We start from the raw sequence: 7,034 nt of genomic DNA, 5'->3' as shown, positions 1-7,034 counted from the left end.
ATACAATAGGGATAAGATCTCTATAATGTTAAGGGGCAGTTTTGTCAATGCATTTACAAATAGAAAAAAGTTTTCTGCATTAACGTTTCTGAAATGTTAGTATTTTCTGAATGTTATACTCTCACACAATGAATCATGCACATCTGCTGATGCTGTTAGCGGAAAGTAGGATGTTTAGATTTGAAAAATGACTGCAGATGATGAAAGAGCACTTTTACCATTCTTATTTTTTCTTGTGGTTCAATGGGCATTTTTCATGATGATGTTGATGATAATCTAAACTCAGATTAGATTGATAGGACTGTGGGTTTTTTAATAAGTAACTGCCATTAGCTGCATAACTTTGTGTGGTTACACATACTGTACTTTGAAAATTATTTATTTCATTTTCTTCCTTTCACAATGAATAGACCCCCAGCCAGAGTCGACATAGACCCCATATACAGTATATTATGAAATTATGAACCAACCTCTGGTTGTTTTGGTTCAAATTCAATTCGGATCCACTACGGCTAAGCAGAATAATCCAATACCATTTACCTTCATGATATAGTAGATACATTTCCATTCAACTGCAGATTCAACCTGTTTTGTATGAACCACAATTTGAGAATCTTGGAGGTCAGTTGTTGCTGCTGGCTGGCCAGTCATATAGAAAAGCTGTAAGCCTGGTAATGAATGAGGCAGAGGGAAAGCTCAAGACTGAGTCTTGTCTATATGTTCAGGTATGTATCATGCCCATGAAATAGGAAAGGATCACTAGCACCTACCAGTGTCTAGACGTTGTATTGAAGCTGAACCATTTCACATTCCAGACATCAGAGGTATATATTTGATGGTTGTATAGCTGCAGATTACTTTAACTACTACTCTGGGTAATTAAATACCAATATTCCCAATATGATTACATCCTCTCAAATTTCAATTCTGCGCAAACTTATGGAGAAAACGCAAATTGGAACTTCCTCAACTCCTGTGGCTGGATGCCGCTCGTGCCTGATGGATGTTTCCTCATCTTGTCATCTGTCCCCATCCGAATGGCCTGTGCTACCTGGAACTTGCCTGCCAAGGAAGTCGTCTCCATCTGCTTCTCCTCCTCTGTCTTGTAGTGGAGTAGACGGAGAACAGCAAGAGGATTGTTACATTCAGTGCTGGTCCCATGTCACAATTTGTGGAAACCGAAGGCAGAGGCATGATGCTAAGAATGACATAAGGAATAGCTGCACTGGTGCCTGTTCTACCTGCGCCTTCATCGCTGGAATTGGTTGTGTCTGCAACGGCTGTGCTGACTCCAGCAGCGGCTTTGTCATCGAGTTAGGCTCCTTTCCCTCTCTCTGGATCTGACGGGGGATCTCCTGCTGTGAGAGGTCTGAACCTATTGTTGGAAGCAGTGGGCGTATGCTATCCTGCTTCTCGTGGGCCCGTGAAAGTTTCATTGAATTGTGTGAGGGGTAGGAATGGGCAGATTTCTCCATCCCCTTCTCCGGCCGTTGTATTGGGCAGTTCAACAGTAAGAAACGTCTCAGTCCCTGTAGCAAAAATGTTGCGCTATCCAGGAGCACGAGCACAGGACATCAATAAGCTGCTCCCAAACATTTTAAACCTGCATCATGAAATGTAGTCTATCATGGTTCATGTGAGATTCAATGACATTATGAAGGGCCGCTCAGAACAGCTGAAGATTTCAAAGAACTGATAGGGTCTCTGCTTGACACCAACAAATTCCCCATAATATCTGGCCCTGTGACCTCCCTAAATTGTGGGAATGAACATTTCAGCAGACTTTTAGCCCTCCTTAACTGGCTATGAGTCTATTACCGCTCTTTGGGTGTATCATTAATTGACCTTTTTGATACCTTCTGGAAACAAAGCTTGTTTTATAAGGAGGATTGGATACACCCAATCATTTGGGTTCCTGGATCTTTTCACAGCGTTATAAGGGTGCTTTGAGACAATTACTTATCAATGACCCAAGCCCAATTCAGTTAATCCCTACTATTGTGTCGCTGTCACAGGTGTCGGTGAAGGGGGACCAAAACGCAGCGGGTAAAGTGCTCATCTTCTTTTATTATTTAAATAAAGTGAACACTTAAACAAAAAATAACAAACCGACAATAAACAGTTCCATAAGGCACACAGGCTATACAGAAAATAACCACCCACAAAGACACAGGAAAAACAGGCTGCCTAAGTATGGCTTCCAATCAGAGACAATGAAAGACACCTGCCTCTGATTGGAAGCCATACCTGGCCACACATAGAAAAAGAAACATAGAAATAGAAAACTAGAACCAAAATCCCCTAGAACCAAAAAACCCCAAAACACACAAAACAAACACCCCCTACCACGCCCTGACCATACTACAATACAAATGACCCCTTTACTGGTCAGGACGTGACAGTACCCCCCCCCCCCCCAAAAGGTGCAGACCCCGACTGCACCTCCAAAACACAAAAAAACACAAAACCAACCCCAAACCTAAAGGGAGGGAAGGGAGGGTGGCCACCATCAACGACGGTTCTTGTGCTACACCCCCCCTTCACCAATCTTCCCACTACGGAGGTGGCTCTGGCTCTGGGCGTAGCTCCTGTTCCGAAGACTCTGGGCTGAGAGGCGTCGCTGGAGGCCCCGGGCTGAGAGGGCGTCGCTGGAGGCCCCGGGCTGAGAGGCGTCGCTGGAGGCCCCGGGCTGAGAGGCGTCGCTGGAGGCTCCGGGCTGAGGAGCGTTGCTGGAGGCTCCGGGTTGAGGAGCGTCGCTGGAGGCTCCGGGCTGAGGAGCATTGCTGGAGGCTCCAGGATGAGGAGCGTCGCTGGAGGCTCCGGGCTGAGGAGCGTCGCTGGAGGCTCCGGGCTGGGGAGCGTCGCTGGAGGCTCCGGGCTGGGGAGCGTCGCTGGAGGCTCCGGGCTGGGGAGCGTCGCTGGAGGCTCCGGGCTGAGGAGCGTCACATCTTTACTAATGCTGCAGAAATTTGCTTTAAAGTAGTATCCAAATCCATCGGATGAAGTGATCACAATATAGTAGCCATATCTAGGAAAACCAAAGTTCCGAAGGCTGGGCCTAATATAGTGTATAAGAGGTCATACAATATGTTTTGTTGTGATTCCTATGTTGTTGATGTAAAAAATATTTGTTGGTCCGTGGTGTGTAATGAGGAGCAAACAGACACTGCACTTGACACATTTATGAAATTGCTTATTCCAGTTAGTAATAAGCATGCACCCGTTAAGAAAATTACTCTAAAAACTGTATGGTTAAGAGGGATGAGGCAAAAGGAATGGCAAATGAGTCTGGCTGTACAACCGCTTGGCAAACGTACTGCAAATTGAGAAATCATGTGACTAAACTGAATAAAAAGAAGAAACCACTCTGAAATAAATATAAATGACATAAAGAATGGTAGTTAAAAGATTTGGAGCACCTTACATTACATTTTGGGCAAAAAGTCAAACTCAGCTCCATCATTCATTGAATCAGATGGCTCATTCAACACAAAACCAACTGATATTGCCAATTACTTTAAGGATTTTTTCATTGGCAAGATTAGCAAATTTAGGCATGAAATGCCAGTATCAAATGCTGAAATTACAAATCCATGTATAGCTAATCAAATTAAGAATGACAAGCATTGTCATTTTGAATTCTATAAAGTGAGTGTGGAAGAAGTGAAAAAAATATTGTTGTCTATCAGCAATGACAAGCAACTGGGGTCTGACAACTTGGATGGAACATTACTGAGGGTAATAGCGAATTATATTCCCACGCCTATTTGCCATATCTTCAATCTAAGCTTGCTAGAAAGTGTGTGCCCTCGGGCCTGGAGGGAAGCAAAAGTAACTCAAGAACTACGCTACTCAAGAATAGTGAAGCCCCATTTACTGACTCAAATAGCCAACCAATCAGCCTGTTTTTTTTTTTTGTTTTTTTTTTAGGGGGTAAATCAGCTTTAATATTGCAGATAGATTGTAGTTTCAATCAATGTAATTGTCTGCATCATGTCCAACCCGCATATATGCCCCTATTATGAACCCTTAGTAAGCCTTTGGGAAAATGGTGTTTGACCAGATACAATGCTATTTTAACAGACTTTCAACATGCTTATAGGGAAGGACATTCAACAAGCATGGCACACATACAAATGACTGATTATTGGCTGAGAGAAATTGATGATAAAAAGATTGTGGGAGGTGTTTTGTTAGACTTCAGTGCGGCTTTTGACAATATTGATCATAGTCTGCTGATGGGAAAACATATGTATTATGGCTTTACACCCTCTGCTATATTGTGGATAAAGAGTTACCTGTCTAACAGAGCACAGGGGGTGTTCTTTAATGGAAGCCTCTCCAACATAATCCAGATAGAATCAGGAATTCCCCAGGGCAGCTGTTTAGGCCCCTTACTTTTTAAAATCTTTACTAATGACATGCCACTGGCCTTGAGTATAGTGTCTATGTATGCAGATGACTCAACACTTTACACGTCAGCTACTACAGTAAGTGAAATCACTGCAACACTTAACAAAGAGCTGCAGTTAGTTTCAGAATGGGTGGAAAAGAATAAGCTAGTCCTAAGTATTTCTAAAACGAAAATAATTGTATTTGGGACAAGTCATTCACCTAACCCTAAACCTCAACTAAGTCTTATAATAAATAATGTGGAAATTGAGCAAGTTGAGTTGACTTAGAGTAACCCTGGATGGACTAACCCTGGATTGTAAACTGTCATGGTCAAAACATATTGATACAACAGTAGATAAGATCGGGAGACGTCTGTCCATAATAAAGCACTACTCTGCCTTTTTAACAACACTATCAACAAGCAGGTCCTACAGACTCTACTTGTGTCACACCCGGACTACTGTTCAGTCATATGGTCAGGTGACACAAAGAGGGACCTCGAAAAATTACAATTGGCTCAGAACAGGTAGCACGGCTGGCTTTTAAATGTACACGGAGAGCTAACATTATTAATATGCATGTAAATATCTCATGGCTCAAAGTGGAGAAGAGATTGACTTCATCACTACTAATTTTTGTAAGATGTGTTGCTGAATGCACCAAGTTTTCTGTTTAAACTACTAGCACACAGCTCAGACACCATTGCATACCCAACAAGACATGCCACCAAAGGTCTCTTCACAATCCCCAAGTCAAGAACAGACTATGGAAGGTGCACAGTACTACATAGAGCCATGACGACATGGAACTCTATTCCACATCAGGTAACTGATGCAAGCAGTGAAATCAGATTTAAAAAAACAGATAAAAATAAACCTTATGGAACAGCGGGGACTGTGAAGAGACACACACACAGGCACAGACACACATACACATGATAAGACACGCACTCTACACACACGTACACATGGATGTTGTATTGTAAATATGTGACTGTGGAGTGGTGGCCTGAGGGAACACATTAAATGTATTGGGTAAAGTGTTATGAAATGTAATGTCATGTAATATTTAAACTGTATATAACTGCCTTAATGTTGCTTGACCACAGCTTCTAATAGGGATCCTTAATAAATACAAATACAAAGTTAAAATAATATCCCTCTACACATTTCTCTGTCCATGAGAGGTGTACAGGTAAACCAGTACCACTAGGTGGTGACATCGTTACATCATTGCAATAGAGGGACTTGTGACCAAATTGTATGCATAACTAATAGCCTCAAATCCAAACTTGAGTAACCTTCTGTTTCACTATTGTTTCAGTTATGCAGATTTCAGGCAAAACAAGTGATGCCTTTTAGCTATTATTCATTTCACAAAGGCCAACAAAGGAAGCTTCTCCAACTTTTTTTTATATTTTTCTTTCTCTCTTCTCTCTACACAACTATGCCTCAATTTCATCCAAACGTGTAGGCTACACGTTTATTATTGTTTAAAATAAGTCAAACCAAGTGATATCTAGAAAATATCTGCCCACACACAACAGAGCCATTCATCCAAATCAGATTTATAAATCAGGATTTAGAGAAGAAACAATATTGTTTGAATAGTAGGCCTAAGTATGTTTAAATGTTTGTAATGGATGCTGCATTTTCAAAGTCCACATTTCACAGATTTCTCTCATTTTTTATTTAAAATGTACGCTAATGTCCTCATGATTATTTGTCAAATGTATCCTGTAACAATTCTGTAACAATATGTTCATATTAGTATGAACATGTTAGATAGTCGATCACACGGGCTATTAATTCACTAAATCATTTCAATTAACACTGTAGAGTACAAGTCATATGTTTGTTGAGAAGACCGGCAAGAAAGCGCACAACATTCAGATGAGCTATTTTATCTTAATATCTCTAGCATGAGGAGATGATCGTTTTCAAACGTAATGGTTCTAAATTTGTCGATGTTAACCCTCCTGCTGTGTTCCGGTCAAATTGGGCCGATTTATGAGGTTTCTCTCTGAAAAATGTACTTCATTTAATCTGATTGTCATAAGGTTCCGTGGCTTTGTCCACACAGAGCATCTGAAAATACAAAATACATTTAGATGATTTTTATTACATTTTGGGTGTTTTATGTAACTTTGTAAACCTGTGGTGTTCCCGGTCAAAAATTACCGGTCATTAGAAATGAATGGGTGAGACTACAATTATTGTATAAAATTGAGTTCAGGCACATGCCCATTCATCAGATGTACACACGTCCCTTTCCCAGACCCCCACATGCATGTGTGTTTGAGCACACACACACACACACACACACACACACACACACACACACACACACACACACACAAACACGCCACTCCCCTTCTTGGCTTCCATGGCAACCCCCACGGGAACCTTTCCCCAATAGAATATTTTCCCCACGGGAACCACACATGTTGGCATTCTCACAAACAATCGCAACATTGTTTCAGTAATATATAGAACTTTTCTCGCAGCTCTGGTATATAAAGCTTTTTTGAGGCCTTGCTCACAATTCATTCTGTGGCAGCACAATGACCAAACGATATACTGTATGTGAGGCTCTTGATCATATCTTTCATCATGACACTGGTGAGGAGAGAGTCATTG

Source organism: Salmo trutta, chromosome 21 (genome assembly GCF_901001165.1).
Source record: "Salmo trutta chromosome 21, fSalTru1.1, whole genome shotgun sequence".
Classification (NCBI taxonomy): domain Eukaryota; kingdom Metazoa; phylum Chordata; class Actinopteri; order Salmoniformes; family Salmonidae; genus Salmo; species Salmo trutta.
The sequence above is the reverse complement of the archived record's forward strand: the minus strand, read 5'-3'. Positions refer to the sequence as shown.